Here is a 17,355-nt window from a genome sequence, read left to right as displayed (position 1 = left end):
ACTTTTCCTTTTGATATGATGCCTTGTATGGTGCAGCTAATACCCCAGCCTCTCTCCACTTAATTAAGCTGTGGATTATGTTTCCCTGGATCTGGATGGTGGGGCAGGCGTGAAGAAGAGAAGTAGAGGGAAAGACTGCTGCCTTCTTTTCTTCCTCCCTCCCTCCCTCCCTCCCTTCCTTTCCCCTCTCCTCTCCTCTCCTCCCCTCCCCTTCCCATTCTCTCCTCTCTTCTCCTTCCTTCCTTCCTTTCCTCCTCTGCCTCCCTTCCTCTCCCTATCCCTTTTCCTTCTTTCCCTTCTCTTTCTATCCTCTCTTCCATTCGTCTTCCCTCCCCTCTCCTTTTTTTCTTTCTTTCCTTCCTTCCTTCCTTTCTTCCTTCCTTCCTTCCTTCCTCTCCCATTCTTTCCTCTCCTCTCCTCTCCTCTCCTCTCCTCTCCTCTCCTCTCCTCTCCTCTCCTCTCCTCTCCTCTCCTCTGCTCTGCTCTGCTCTCCTCTCCCCATTGTCTCCTCTCCTCTCCTTCCTTCCTTTCCTCCTCTGCCTCCCTTCCTCTCTCTATCCCTCTTCCTTCCTTCCCTTCCCTTTCTATCCTCCCCTCCATTCCTCTTCCCTCCCCTCTCCTTTTTTCTTCCTTCCTTCCTTCCTTCCTCTCCCCTCCCCATTCTCTCCTCTCCTCTCCTCTCCTCTCCTCTCCTCTCCTCTCCTCTCCTCTCCTCTCCTCTCCTTCCTTCCTTTCCTCCTCTGCCTCCCTTCCTCTCCCTATCCCTCTTCCTTCCTTCCCTTCCCTTCCCTTTCTATCCTCCCCTCCATTCCTCTTCCCTCCCCTCTCCTTTTTTCTTTCTCTTTCTTTCTCTTTTCTTTCTTTCCTTCCTTCCTTCCTTCCTCCCTTCCTCTCCCCTTCCCATTCTTTCCTCTCCTCTCCTTCCTTCCTTTCCTCTTCTGCCTCCCTTCTTTCCTTTATCCCTACCTTCCCTTTCTTTTCTACTCCCCTCCATTATTCTTCCCTCCCCTCCCCTCCTTCCTTCCTTCCTTCCTTCCTTCCTTCCTTCCTTCCTTCCTTCCTTCCTTCCTTCTCTCCCTTCCTCTCTCCCACATTATCTTCCTGTTCTTCACTTTGTAAATTTTTCTTGGTATAAATTAAACAGGGACTCTGAATCCAGGTGTCACTTCAAATCAATGTTTGCAAAAACTCTGGGCCGTAAGGGAATAGAAAACAAGATGCTTTGGAAAGCCGTTAACTGTTCTCTGTGTTTCTGTTATTCCACACAGAATGGGTCAGGTCTCTTGACTGTGGGCTGCCTAAAATTCTCATCAGATTCTGTTACATTCCAGCAAGGATTTATTGCCCTTCCTAAGCCGTGTTATAGTGACACTTCCCAAAATTCAACCATTTCCCATCTCCGGCTGTGACTTAGCACCAGTTTTGGCTATAATCTTTCATTAGGCATTTCCCGCAGTGACTTAGATGCATGCCAGAGTATCATTTTGGGCTCTAGGAGACTTTAAAAATAGTGCTTTTGGGAGCGCTTGAAGTCTATCCGTCAGCAAAGTGCTAAACAAAGTAAGAGCACAGCAAGCATCCTCCCATTTCTCTCATTCATCCTCAAATCATATTCATTTTTACATAAACATTTATGCATTATGATCCAGTTTTATGGTAGTATTCCCTAGCCTTAAGGCCAGAGTAAAAGTTATGATTTGATTATCTGTTTGTTGCAAAAAAAAACCCACACAATTCTTTCTATAAAGAATTCCATAAATATTTATGTGCTTTATTACTTTGGTGGGGGAGGGGAAGGGAGGCAGAATTCTCCCTGATTTTTATCATATCAAGATTCAGTGAAAAATATATATTTGTTTTGAAAAATGTTTTTCATCTTTCCTTCTTTCTTTCTTTCTTCTTTCTTTCTTTCTTTCTTTCTTTCTTTCTTTCTTTCTTTCTTTCTTTCTTTCTTTCTTTCTTTCTTTTTTTGTATAATAGTTTTTCTATCACGGTGTAACGTCACCAAAACATCCATGTATATATACACCAATACTCAGAAAGTAAAAGTAGAAATTATTTAATAATAATAATAATAATAATTTTATTTCTATACCGCCCTTCTCCCGAAGGACTCAGGGCGGTGTACAGCCAATTTAAAAACACAAGACACAACAATGATTAAAAATTAAAATAATTAAATAGATTTGGCTGATTTAAAACCCCAAAAATTTAAAAAACCTCAATTTAAAATTATTATGTTGATAGCCCGGCCTGGCGGAACAACAGGGTCTTCAATGCGCAACGAAACACCCGGAGGTCGGAGATCTTACGTATTTCCGGGGGCAGTTCATTCCACAGGGCTGGGGCTCCCACAGAGAAGGCCCTCCCCCTGGGTGTCGCCAGCCGACATAGCTTGGCTGATGGCACCCTGAGGAGGCCCTCTCTGTGGGAACGGACTGGTCGGTGGGAGGCTATTGGTGGCAGAAGACGGTCTCGAAGGTACCCGGGTCCTATGCCATGGAGCACTTTAAAGGTGGTAACCAACACCTTGAATCGCACCCGGAAGACCACTGGGAGCCAGTGCAGCTCGCACAGGAGGGGTGTCACGCGGGCACAACGGATAAGAATATTTACATATTCTTATATACAAATTTACATTTCCAATACTTATTGATTAGCATAATTATATTTATAATTATAATTATAAACCAACAGTATCCTTTACCTCTCTCTCATCGTTTCTGGATCCAATCATATCACATGTTCCAACTACTATAAAAATCCGAGTCTCTTTTGCCCTTGATCAGTTTTGTAAGTCTGTCGGACTCCGCACATCTCATGATTTTATAAATTATTTTTGAGTCCGTTGGTAAGTCCTCATTCTTCCATTCTTGTGCGAATGCCAGTCTCCCTGCAGGGATTATGTGCAGCATCAGATACCATTTAGTCAATCCAATATTTGCGGGTCTAACCTCCAACAAAATGGTTTCCAGTTTCAGTTCCACTCTAAGGTGTGTAATTTCAAGCAACCATCGTCGTATTTTTATTTCTTATGCACATACTATAAATGTACATTCCCTAATTGGTCATACATATACATATTTTTCTTAAAGAAAGTATAAAAATAAGGCATAAGCCAGCAGATGACAGCAGAGTAAATGGAAAAGGGGGATGGGAGTGTGGGACGTATAATTATGAAGATAACAGCGATAGGTTGAGTAAAATTGAAAAGAAAGCGAAAAGAAAGTATATATTATTAGAATACTGGAATTGCTCGGATACCAAACAAGGAAAATATTCCACAACAAAGGAGAAAGAAAGGAGAGAGGAGTAGAGGGTAAGAAGAGGAGAGGGAGAGAGAGGAATGGAAGAAAGGGGAAAGGAGAGGAAGAAAAGAAAGGGGGAAAGAGGGAAGGAGTGGGGGAAAGGAAGGGGATGTAGGAAGAGGAAGGAAAGGAGGAGGGAGAAAGTAGGAGAGGAGGAGGGAGGGAAGGGAAAGAAGAAGGAGAAGGTTTGTTGTGAAACGAGAAAAAAGAAAGGGTAGAAGAGCAACCCCGAATGTAATTAAAATGCGGTGAAAAATATTTGTGATGGGTGAAAACATTTGATCCAGAGACATCCGCGGAAGCTACATGGAACAGACTTGAAACTGAATCTTACACCATCACATTAACTGTTATGATAGGTTGGCTCACGTCAAAACATCATGTCGTTCATCAGGTGTGTCTTGGACTATCCAATCCAGTGGTGGGTTTCAATTTTTTTTACTATCAGTTCTGTGGGTGTGGCTTGGTGGGTGTGGCATGGCTTGGTGGGTGTGGCTTTGGTGGATGTGTCAGGGGAAGGATACTGCAAAATCCCCATTTCCTTCCGATAAACTGGGACTCGGGAGGCAGAGAATAGATGGGGATGGGGCCAGTCAGAGGTGGCCAGTTACCGGTTCTCCAAACTACTCAAAATTTCCACTACCGGTTCTCCAGAACTGATCAGAACCTGCTGAAACCCACCTCTGATCCAATCTTTTCATGTATGACCATCTCTCCAGCATCTGAGATCTTATTGTTGTCACCTAGGCTTCCTGAGTCATTAAAACACAGGAGTAGCCCCAAAAACCTCTTTTATTGCAACGGCTGTGAATTACGTTCATTCACAGCTGAGTCCCAATTAGTTGCAAAAAGTCCTTCGGGAAAATTACCAACCTTTATCTCCCTTGACACTCTGCCAAAGACTCCTTGGCAAACTCACATAGATTCCAGAATCAAACAGAGATGCCAACTGGGAACAGAATTAACAATGTTGCTTTCCTGCAAAGTGCCCACGTGCCTTTGCTCCTCTTTTAAGCCTTATGGGAGGGGCCAATCATCTCCAGGCCTTACTCCCGAGTCATCCTTTTTGCTTTAGCTGCTCTTGCCTTCTGGCAGCTCTGCGCATGCATGCACTAGGAACAGGCTCCTCCTGTTCTTCTGCCTCTCTGCTGTTTGACTCTGGAGGCTCTGGAGTCTGCACATCGCTCCCAGATGGTCCTGGCCCCCTCTCTGCCTCTGACGCAGAGCCCTCATCCAAGCCTTCCCCTGACTCCAGGACTGGCCCATGTTCCTCCCCAGCCTCCTCACTGTCTGACTCTGCAGCCAGCTCCGCAGGCTGCTGGTGGACCACAACAGTCATGATCAATGTTGCACAGTGCAGTCAGGGAAGCAAAAATCACAGACTTCATGTGATGATCCGGCACAAGGCACCAAGGCCACACAGCCAGCGGAGAGTTCAAATTCCCCTTTAATGCTCCAACTTTCTCCCAAATGCTCCCACATTCATGGCAAGTCCCGGAGCAAAGCACTCACTCACTCACTCACTCACTCACTCACTCACTCACTCACTCACACACACACATGCACATACACAGAGCAGCCTGTGGCTGCGAGTAGTCCAGAAAAATGCTGTTAGCACAACAGCTTCTAAGCAAGAAGTCCAGCGTGGCAAAGGAAGTGAAAGGAAATGAGTCCATGAAGCACGGCAGAAGCAATGACTCCACGAAGCAAGGAACAAGACAATGTGTCCACAAAGCAAGGAAGAAGCAATGAGTCCATGAAGCAAGGAAGAAGCAAGCAGTCCTGCAAACGCCAGACGTCGGCAACGGTACACAAAACTCCACAAATTCAGCGTTTGTTCCTGACAAACATCCCTCCCCAAAGTGTCTCCTCAAATCTCAGTCCCCAGTTGTGTCTTGTGAAGAGGGGCAGGACACTCTCCTCCCGAGTCGTCGGGTTGGCCTGTGCTATTCCTGCCTCCTCTCCACTCTCTGTGCTTGGGGATCAGGAGGGGGCGGTTCTTGCTCATTGCCTGAGCTCCATCGCTCCTCATTTCCACTGTCTGCCCTCTCTCAGTCATCCTGCTTGTGTTCCTCCCTGCTGGCAAAGCTGTCCCAAGCCAGAGGGGCCTGAGGCTGCCTTGTCCTGCTCCTCCCTGCATTCCTCCGAAGCCAATGAAGCTGCCCCCTCAACCTCTGTCGGCCCCAGCTCCTGCCTGTTCTCCTCCGCGGATTCAGGCTATGATGGTGGCATGACACTCGAATAAGAAATTGAAGTAGGAAAAAAAATTCACATTTCCGAACTGGTAGCAAAAGTAAGTGCATTTCACCGCTGTATAGGATGCACATTTTCCCCCTTAAAAGAGGGTGGAAATTTTGGTGCATCTTATACACCGAATACAGCCATTTTTGGCCTCCTGAAACCCTGCCCTGCGTGTCCCATTTTTGCCAAAAACAGGCCCACTTTTCACAAAAACAGGATGTGTGGAGGGTTTGGGAGGCCTGCAGAGTGCTCCTGGGGGATGGGGTGGGCAAAAACATGATGCATGGGGGGTTTGGGAGGCCAAAAACGGGCCCGTTTTTTGTGAAAATGGGCCAGTTTTTGGCAAAAACAGAATGCACGGGGTGAGGTTTTGGGAGGCAAAAAGCGGCTGTATTCAGTGTATAAGATGCACAAACATTTCCACCCTCTTTTAGGGGGGAAAAACTTTGTCTTGTTTTCTGAAAAGTACGGTAAATGCTTCCTAGACAACATCTCTTCCCTTCCTCCCTCAAGGTCATTCACACATATTCTATTATCACTTCTGTATGCAAAGCAATGCTTGACCATGAAGTAAGGCAACTTTTCGGGCCCTACAAGACTTAAATATAAGATGCTCATTTCAATACGTTGACCTTCATGGTATAGAGATACTATCAAAGTGCAAATCTGAGGACAATATTCATACATGATGTATGGCCTGTTCCCCAAGATGATTCTTCTGTTTTCCCTGATTATTATTATTATTATTATTTTGAAATTTTTAGTCCTGTGTTTTCTGCCACAAATAAATGTGAGCATTTATCATTTTGCACCAAATTGCCAAGTGAAATTCTAAAGGACATTATCGCCCACCTATCATCAATTAAACATTTTCTTTTCAAGAAAGGAGATGAACATGCATTTTAACCAGGGGCGAAATCTGCTTACCTTCCCTACCAGTTCGGAAGTGCGTATGCGCACCATCGTCGGGTCCAATTTTTGACCCTCTGTGCATGCGGAAAGCCTTCTGCGCATGCGCAGAAGGTAAAAAATGGGTTACTTCCTGGTTAAAACTAGGAAGTAACGATGTCCGGGCGGGTGCGCTGCCGCCGCTACCAGTTCGCTGAACCACGTGCCACCGCCGCTTCCGGTTTGCCTAGCCGGACAGAACTGGCAGGATTTCACCATTGATTTAAACCCTAAACCGAAGAAGAACGCGGCGGCGGGGGAGTGGGGAATCCCAACATCTTAGCAAAAGTAATGAAATCACGAATTCACCAAACCTGGTGGAGTTCCCATGTAACACCTCTCCTGCGTGAGCTGCACTGGCTCCCGGTGGTCTTCCGAGTGCGCTTCAAGGTTCTGGTTATCACCTTTAAAGCGCTCCATGGTTTAGGACCTGGTTATCTACGGGACCGCCTGCTACCATCAATAGTCTCCCACCGGCCAGTACGCTCCCATAGAGAGGGGCTCCTCCGGGTGCCGTCGGCCAAACAATGTTGATTGGCGGCCCCTAGGGGGGGAGCCTTCTCTGTGGGAGCACCTACGATCTGGAACGAGCTCCCCCCGGAGATACGGAGGATCCCGGATCTGCGCACCTTCCATCACGCGCTTAAGACTTTTTTATTTCATCAAGCTGGCCTGGCCTAAATCTTCTCCCCTTTTTAAATGTAAATTTTAATTTGTTTTAAATTATGGGGTATTTTAAATTCAGCCAAATTATTTAATTCGTTTTTAATTTATTTTAAATTTTTGTATTTATGTGTTTTATCTTGTGGCTGTTCACCGCCCTGAGTCCTTCGGGAGAAAGGTGGTATAGAAATTTAATAAAATAAATAAAATAAAAACCTAGGCAATTGTTTAAAAAAACGTTTTTCTTTCTTTTTGAGGCATTAGGCCAATTTGGCATCCCATGAACCTCCCTAGTGAGAAAATGCCAGGGTAGAAGGATTAAAACTAGCAATATTATGTGACGACAGTTACTATAATCATAATTTATTTCACAATCAGAGAAACAGAGAGGCTGGAGATAAAACATGGTTTGCCTAACGGTATTTTCATGCATTAACCTGGCTTGGTCCAAAAAAGTTAACCTGCCTTTTTCTTTCTTTTTCTTTTTCTTTTTCTTTTTTTTTTGCGTTGGTTGCTACTTGATGAATTTACCTGCTCCCCTCGGTCATCAATCACGAGCAATACTTTTAAAGGGCAGGCAAACCAATGATAGGAACAATTCGTATCAGATGTTTCCGCCAGAAGGTAAATAAAGATTATGACCCTGTCACCTTTACATGAGAAATTCTGCCAACCGCAAATGTTAAGAGTTTGAGAATATGTATGGTGTGCCTTTTTTTAAATTAAAGTCAGTTGAAATGAATGTTCGTGCACCGCCTGCTAATATTTCAGGTGTCTTTATTCATTGTTTCCCCTCAAATGGGAACTTGTGTTCATAAATTGCCCAGAATTTTAAAGGTATAAGAGAGAAACTGCACAAAAGGTTATCCTGGCGTAGAATGCGGCCGCGCGGGTGGTTATGGGATTAACGTGGCGCTCCCATGTAACGCCTCTCCTGCGCGAGCTGCACAGGCTCCCGGTGGTCTTCCGGGTGTGCTTCAAGGTTTTGGTTACCACCTTTAGAGCACTCCATGGCTTAGGGCCTGGTTATTTACGGGACCGCCTGCTACCACCAATAGCCTCCCACCGGCCAGTACGCTCCCATAGAGAGGGGCTCCTCCGGGTGCCGTCGGCCAAACAATGTCGACTGGCAGCCCCCAGGGGGAGAGCCTTCTCTGTGGGGGCACCTACTATCTGGAACGAGCTGCCCCCGGAGATACGGAGGATCCCGGATCTGCGTACCTTCCATCGCGCGCTCAAGACTTTCTTATTTCATCAAGCTGGCCTGACCTAAGTTTTTTCCCCTTTTTAAATGGAAATTTTAAATTTGGTTTTAAATTATTGGGGTTTTAAATTTGTTCAGTCAAATTATTCAATTCGTTTTATTCTATTTTAAATTTTGTACTTATATGTTTTATTCTATGGCTGCTCACCGCCCTGAGTCCTTCGGGAGTAGGGCGGTATACAAATTCAATAAAATAAATAATAAATAAAAATAAATAAATAATCCTTACTTCTATCTAAACCAGGGTTATCAAACTCAAAGCACGCAGGCCGGATCTGGCCTCTGGGGCTGCCCTGGAAACAGCAACGGATTGGCTCGTAGTGCCTCTAGCAGTGAAAATGGAGCCCGGTGTTCTGCCCCAGCTCTGGATTTCCGAGGATATTGACACACACCAAAGGTCCTTATCAAATTTATTAAGTAGCAAGAATAAACAAGCCCTGCAAAGGTTGGCAAACAGCCCAGAAAGCAAAATATGAGAAACCAAAATACTCTGATTATAAAAAAGAGTTGTTTCCAGTAAAAAAGCACTAGCTGCGTGCGACTTAAATAGGCTAAGGGAGTGGCCAATTATCCTCAAGCCCTACTCTCGAGGAGACCTCCTCCTCCTGAGTAGCCACTCCTGCCTTTTGGCAGCCCTGCGCGCCCGAGCATTGAGGAGAGGCTCCTCCACTTCGCTCTCTCCACTTGAAGGATCCTCTGGAGGTTCTGAAGGCCCTGGCTGAGTCTCTGCCTCTGGCACCACATCCTCTTCAGCCTCCTCGCTGTCCGACGCGAGCGCTGGCTGTGCAGGCTGCTGGCGCAACCCCACACCAGCCTCCTCTTCATCGGGATCAACCACGATCCGCACAGGCTGCTGGCGGGCCACAACACCCGGAGAGCCTGCCCTTTTTGCTGGCACAGGGCTGCAGGAGGCCATCACAACTGAAAATGGAGCCCAGGTGGCCCGCGTATGACCCCCCCTAAGCTCCGTTTTCATTGGCAGAGGGCTGCAGGAAGCTGTTGCAGTGAAAACGGAGCCTGGGTGGGCCGTGTGTAGCATCCCCAGGCTCTGTTTTTGCTGGCTGAAAGCCGTTGTGGCCAAAAACATAGAGTGGGTGGACTGCATGTGCTCCCAAGCTCCGTCTTTGTTGTCAGAGAACTGCAGGAGGCTGTCACAGATGAAAATGGAGCCTGGGCCAGCCACATGCAGCCCCCCCCCCAACAGGAGTGAAATCCAACAGGTTCTGACAGGTTCTGGAGAACCGGTACTGGAAATTTTGAGCAGTTCGGAGAACCGGTAGTGGGAAATTTTGAGTAGTTCGCAGATACCACCTCTGGCTGGTCCCAGAGTGGAATGGGAATGGAGATTTTGCAATATCCTTCCCCAAGTAGTGGGGCGGGAATGGGGATTTTGCTGTATCCTTCCCCTGGAGTGGGGTGGGAATGGAGATTTTGCCGTATCCTTCCCTGCCACGCCCACCAAGCCACACTACTTCTACCAAGCCACGCCCACAGACAGGTAGTAAAAAAATGTGGATTTCACCACTGCCCCCTGAGCTTTGTTTTCGCTCGCAGAGGGCTGCAGGAGATCGTGACGTTGAGCTGCCCACCTTGGGCAGTTGCCAAAAAGCGAAGCTCGACTCTTCACATTTCAGAGGCGCTGAACCAGTGTCAAATTATTTTAATAATCTAGCAGAGGACCGCTAGAGGGCAGGAAAGGCTTTTATTATATTTTTTTTTCAGCCTCTTTGCTGACATCTGGTGGTGGTTTAGAAATTTGCACTGATTATTATTATGAGCCCTTCTTTGCCAGGAGTGGTAGTTTCTTAAACGGAATATATTTCCTTGAGAAGCAGTACAGCAATTTATTCTAAATTGCAGGTTGGGTGATGTATTTTGACGTTGGTTCTTAAGTAGTCTCATTCTTCTCCTTAATTAAGGTTCCCCAGCGTACCCAGGCAGTGAGCTGTTGCAAAATTTACCATAAGTAAATTTACTTGAGAATGATACTCTTTACCTTTGGGATATTTCATATTTTTGCAGATTGTGAGTTCTGGAGATATTTTTTTTCCCCACACCCCAAGCGATAAAACTTGAAACCGGATAGCCAAGAGGGACTGTTCTGTTTTTGACTACTGCTTGCTAGTAATCTTCTACCAGTCTCACACAGGATAAGTAACTGGTGTAGAAACATGTAATATAAATATAAATAAATAAATATGTTACTAAGTCGAAAAACACTGATCTAGCCCAGCTCTTGCAGCATCCCCGAAGTCACATAATCAAAATTCAGACCCACGGCAACTGGCATGTATTTATGATGGTTGCAGCATCCCAATATCCTGTGATTCCCCTTTTCTGAACTTCTGACAAGGAACGTCAATGGGGAAGTCAGTCTCACTTAACAACCATGTTATTAACTTAACAACTGAAGCGATTCACCTAACACCTGTGGCAAGGACTGTCGTAAAACGGGGTGAAGCTCACTTAACAAATGTTAAGGTGACCAACTTTTTTACAATGAGAAGGAGGACACAAATAAATTGAAGGAAAAAAAAAAGAAGTGAGTATAATGCGTGCGTATGTGCCGTGTCGTGTTTCGGTAAGAAGTAATCCTCTATAACTGTCTGGTTTGGCTCTGCAACCCAACAAGACAGACCCAGACTTCAGAGGATCATTAGAACTGCATGGCTACCAACCTGCCTTCCATGGAGGACTATATACTGTACGAGTCAAAAAGAGGGCTGTGAAAATATCTACAGACCCCTCGCATCCTGGACATAAACTGTTTCAACTCCTACCCTCTAAACGACGCTATAAGGCATTGCACACCAGAACAACTAGACACAAGGACAGTTTTTTCCTAAATGCCATCACTCTGCTAAACGGATAATTCTCTCAACACTGCCAAACTATTCACTAAGTCTGCACTACTATTAATCTTCTCATCCTTCCCACCACCCATCTCCTTCCACTTATGACTGCATGACTGTAACTTCGTTGCTTGTATCCTTACGATTTATGTTGATATTGTTTCCTGATTGCTTATTTGTACCCTATGACTATCATTAAGTGTTGTACCTTATGATTCTTGACAAATGTATATTTTCTTTTTATGTACACTGAGAGTGTATGCACCAAAGAGAAATTTCTTGTGTGTCCAATCACACTTGGCCAATAAAGAATTCTATTCTATTCTATTCTATTCTATTCTATTCTATTCTATTCTATTCTATTCTATTCTATTCTATTCTATTCTATTCTTCCATTCCATTCCATTCCATTCCATTCTATTCTAAACAAACCCACTTGCGCACGGCGCACTCTCTCAAAACAATTCTCCTGTGCGGAGCGCATGCGTCTCATAATCGCGTCTCGCCACACTGTACCGAGCCTTGATGAATCGTCATGTCAAATACAAATACGTCACATCACACGCAACAGACCGGATCGGCATCGATCGACTAAGGAGATTTACAGATTAGTCTTCAAATATCGAAAAGGAGGACATGTAGGAGGACACTTTTTGGGAGAGGACAGAACTTACAAAAGAAGGACTGTCCTCCCTAAAGGAGGACAATTGGTCACCTTACAAATGTCTCCCTTAACCACAGAAATTATGGGCTCCATTGTGGTCGTAAGTCGAGGACGGCCCAGTTCTCTCTGTCTTCTTACCCTGCCCTGCCATTCTGGATGCAGCTCCTCACAAATTAGGAAACGTTGCCATGGTAGAAGGCCCCTGTAATGCAATCATTGCTAAACAGTTGTGTGAATGTCAAAAGGATCTGTTCTTCATTATATAAAAAATAATGCATGCTGAGACCAGGGGGAAAAAAAAATCAATTTCTTGTCTATAATACAAAGGCTGAAAAGCCTGAAATGTGCATTTTACTATTAGCCGGAGAAGTGTTGAACTTCTGACTAAATAGCTATGGATTTTATAGTCATTTTTATTCAATTCAATAAGGCAGTGTTAATTGAAATAGATGGCATCTTTTCCTCCCCCAAATATATTTAATCTGGCCTCCCTTTAAACCGTTGTAAGGTAACTTTGGCTTTCTTCCTTGAGTGAAATGCTGAAACCTGGAAGACGTCTTTATATACTGAGATTTTGCAATTAAGCGCACACCATGCCTAGTTGAGGAAGAGCACAACTGTTTGGTGATACGACACCAGCCCTTTCGTAGTCCTGTAATTGAGCAATTGCAAATAAAATGCAACAGGGAACAATAGAAAACCATCTGTGTGTAAATTCTGGGCCTTTGTTTCTCTATGTTATTAATTCACCCCCTAAAACTTTATACGATGGCGTATAAGGTTAGATCAAAAATTTTTGTGCGCGCGTGCAATATTTTTCTCAACAGTGGCGCATATGCAAAAAGGCTGTTTTAAATATTGGTTACCTTTCTATTCTATTTTGTCACCTCCTGTTATGTTTAGACGGGGCATCTACATTTTGCTGGCAGCATCAGCTACTGCCGTTAATTGAAAAGCAATCAATATGAATTTGTTATCTTTTTACAAGATTACCTTTGATGTTTACAGCAGGGTGATTGTTGCACTCAACTAGTTACTACTAACTAGTTATTTTTTAAAAAATTTATTTATTTTTATATGCCGCCCTTCTCCAGAGACTCGGGGCAGCTTACAATGCGTTAAGCAATAGCCTTCATACTTTTGTATATTTTATACAAAGTCAGCTTATTGCCCCCACAAACTGGGTCCTCAATTTACCCACCTTAGAAAGGATGGAAGGCTGAGTCGACTTGAGCCTGGTGAGAATTGAACTCGCAGTAATTGCAGGCAGCTGGATGTTAAATGCTGCCTTAGTAGGAGGCATTAGTCTCCTACGCCACTCAGGCTCCTTTTAGTTACTAGTTACTGGCTACCAGTTCTTAGTCACACACTTCCCCCGCACTTACGACGACAAGAAGCTTTCATTCGGGAGTATAGTAAGATCCTGTTAAATTCCTCTCTACCCATTCATGGCTACATTCCTGATCTCTTAAGATGCCGATTAAAGCCAAGAAACCCACCACTCTTGACAGCGCTTAAGCTGCTGGCCGATCATCAGAACACCACACAAAAGTGGATGGAAGCGTGGAGTAGCTATTCCCCCCAAGATATTTCTGAGCATGTTAATCCTAATAGTATACCTCCAGGACTTAATCTACCCCGACACATATGGGTGACATACAATAGAATTAGAATGACTCATGGGGTGTGTGCTGACTCCTTGTATAAATGGGGAAAGACACCTTCAGCACAATGCAATTGCGGAGCCCCCAGACAGACTATCCAACATGATGTCCACTGATGCTGCCATAAAAAGACGAGGCTTGACTTTTCACCTACTTATTTTCTCTGTAGATAATATCCCCTAGGAGTTGGGATGGGAGGGGGACATTCCTGTGGGCTGAGGTCAGAAGCTGGGGAGACTGACTTGGAAGATGGCCAATGAGAAGATGAGAATTGGGGAACGGAAAGGGAAGGGTTTGAGGTCAGAGGGTTAGTATCGGCTATGACAAAGTCGGGGCCAGATCTGAAGTACTCAAGAAATGGAATATTTCAGCAAAGATTAATTGTTTGGGAGTGCAATTTATTTGAGATGACATCGAAACCTGACACATATAGTGAGGGAATGCTCTAACAGAAGGTATCCTGGATATTTTAGGGACTTCCTCTGTGTAACAACCACAGCTACTGACTGGATCTCCAAACTCGACATTAAACTCTGAAATGTTGTTTCTGTTTTCCTCTTAGGTTTTCTTACTGCTCTTTTAAAAATTGTTTTAATTGTTTTAACCTGTAAAAATGAATTGTTTTAATATTGTGTGCGACCAGCCATATGCTAAATAAATAAATAAATGCACTCAACTCTGGTTACAGGAGCAACTGGGGAAAGTTGGCTAATGAAACGTTTGCAAGAAATCAAGTTAGCACGGAAGATGTTATCTAGCTGGGTTATGAAACGGCTGCAAGAAATCAACCAAGCTAGCACTGATGATGTTCCCTAGTTAGGTCATGAAACATCTGCAAGGAAACAACCAAATAGGGAACTCCAAGGACCCTACAGTCTCCTCCTCTTCCTCCTTCCTCCCTCCCTCTTTCCTTCTTTCCTTCTTATCTCTGCAAATCCTACTCCCTTCTAGCACTGATGATGTTCTCTAGTTTGATCATGAAATGACTGCAAGGAAGCAATCAAACTTAGGGAGCTTCAAGGACCCCACAGTCCTTCCTCCCTCCCTCCCTCCTCCTCCTCCTCCTCCTCCTCCTCCTCCTCCTCCTCCTCCCTTCTAGCACTAATGATGTTACCTTATTGGATAATGAAACTTTTGCAGCAAGCTCAGGCAGAACCAAGGACCCCAGAGTTCTCCTCCTCCTCCTCCTCCTCCTCCTCCTCCTCCTCCTCCTCCTCCTCCTCCTCCTCCTCCCTCCCTCCCTCCCTCCCTTCCTCCCTTTTTCCTTCTTTCCTTCTTATCTCTGCAAATCCTACTCCCTTCTAGCACTGATGATGTTCTCTAGTTTGATCATGAATTGACTGCAAGGAAGCAATCAAACTCAGGGAGCTTCAAGGACCTCACAGTCCTTCCTCCCTGCCTCCTCCTCCTCCTCCTCCTCCTCCTCCTCCTCCTCCTCTTCCTCCTCCTCCTCCTCCTCCTCCCTTCTAGCACTAATGATGTTACCTTATTGGATAATGAAACTTTTGCAGCAAGCTCAGGCAGAACCAAGAACCCCAGAGTTCTCCTCCTCCTCCTCCTCCTCCCTCCCTCCCTCCCTCCCTCCCTCCCTCCCTCCCTCTTATTTCTGCAAAACCCACTCCCTTCTAGCGCTGATGATGTTACCCAGTCGGGTAATACAAGAAAGCCACCAAGCTCAGAAGTCACCCAGGGCAGTGATAACACAAGAAGACAATTTCAATAGGGTTGCACAGCCATTTTTACATACAAGTAGAACAATTATTAAAAGGGGCGCGGTGGCTCAGTGGCTAAGACGTTGAGCTTGTCGATCAAAAGGTCGGCAGTTCAGCGGTTCAAATCCCTAGCGCCGCGTAACGGGGTGAGCTCCCGTTCCTTGTCCCAGCTTCTGCCAACTTAGCAGTTCGAAAGCACGTAAAAAATGCATGTAGAAAAATAGGGATCACCTTTGGTGGGAAAGGAACAGCGCTCCGTGCACCTTTGGCATTGAGTCATGCCGGCCACACGACCATGGATATGTCTTCGGACAGTGCTGGCTCTTCGGCTTTGAAACGGAGATGAGCACTGCCCCCTAGAGTCGGGAATGACTAGCACGTGTGTGCGAAGGAAACCTTTACCTTTAGATTGATTATTTGATTATTGAGTTCCCCGCTTTCCTTCAGAGGCAGCTTCTTTCCTCTTTTACAGCGCAGGAACTAATATTGTCTAAACATCTTGATACGCTGAAGATGCTAAGCCAAAACGACAACTGTGTGTCTCTCCACTTCTGTACCAAGCGTCGTGGAATAGCAACCAATATGTTTTTTTCCCCCCTTAATGAACTGATTTTTTTTCCTTGCTTGTTTTTGCCATGCTTATGCCTAATTAAAGCACACAAGGGTAACTTTCCAGGGGGCTTAATTAATTGAAATCTACTGAGAAGTAAAATAATCGCAGGCAATTAAAAATCATTGTGCGTCTTCCATTTCTTTCTTCTTCCTCTTGCTTTTCCCAAGACTTTGGAGCGGATCTTTTTATTCAGAAGCATTTGGTAAACTCGGAGTCCTTTTGCTGCAAACGAAGATTGAGTTGTAACAACAGACATTAAACTTCCGTGAGACATTACTGGCATCCCAAGGACATCCCGAGCCGATGTCCCTGCATGGCTGGCTGTTTCCCATAACGAAATGAACAAGAAGTGATTGGTGGATGTTTCGGACTGTGGGTGGCTCATGGGGAAAAGGGGGATTAACAGATCACCAGAGTTGGAAGGGACCTTATTGGTCATCTAGTTCAACCCCCTGCTCAAGCAGGAGACCCTACACCATTTCTGACAAATGGCAGTCCAATCTCTTCTTTAATGTTTCAAATGATGAAGCTCCCAGAACTTCTGAAAGCAACTTCTGTTCCATGGATTGATTGTTCTCACTGTCAGAAAATCCCTCCCTATTTCTAGGTTGAATCTCTCCTTGTTCAGTTTCCATTCATTGTTCCTTGTCTGGCCTTCAGGTGCTTTGGAAAACAGGTTCACCCTCTCCTTTCTGTGGCAGCCCCTCAAATATTGGAAGACTGCTATCCTGTCTCCCCTGGTCCTTCTCTTCACTAGACTAGCCATGCCCAGTTCCTGTAACCATTCTTCATATGTTTTAGTCTCCAGTCCCCTAATCATCCTGGTTGCTCTTCTCTGCACTCTTTCTAGAGTCTCAACATCTTTTTTATAGTGTGGTGACAAAAACTGGATGCAGTACTCTATGTGTGGCCTTACTAGGGCTTGATAGAGTGGCATTAGTACCTCACTTGATCTTGATTATATCCCTCTGTTAATACAACTATCCTTGCTTTTGTGTGGGAAACCCAGAGCTGGTTTCGCTTCTTCGGTGCCACTGCGGTTTTATTCAGTAAATAAATTTATAATAATGTCCCAGGAGTTCCTTTTTCTGGTTTCACCAACTGGACAGTTGACCGTCCGTTCAAAATTGCTTAACCCTGTCTGTAAATCCTCAAATGAAGTTCCTGGAAACTTTTGCAGCTTGTTCGAGAAACGATGATGAACCAAACTCAGAAGTTTGACCGTGCGTAGTCCACGCCCTGCTCCAATGCCGCAGTTCCAAGATTGCTATTTCAGAAGAAGGCTCCAGCTCAGCTTAGGCTCCTTGGGATCATCCTCTCCCCGAGTACTGCCAATTCAACCTCTTCCCTTTCTTCTGTCGTTAGGGAGACAACCATCCATCATAGTGTCCACAGAAGCGAAACCTTCTGGAGAAAAGTGTGCTTG

This window comes from Pituophis catenifer, unplaced genomic scaffold (assembly GCF_029215685.1).
Source record: "Pituophis catenifer annectens isolate HBS135680 unplaced genomic scaffold, rPitCat1.0.hap2 SCAF_10, whole genome shotgun sequence".
Taxonomy (NCBI): domain Eukaryota; kingdom Metazoa; phylum Chordata; class Lepidosauria; order Squamata; family Colubridae; genus Pituophis; species Pituophis catenifer.
Note: the sequence above shows the minus strand (reverse complement) of the source record.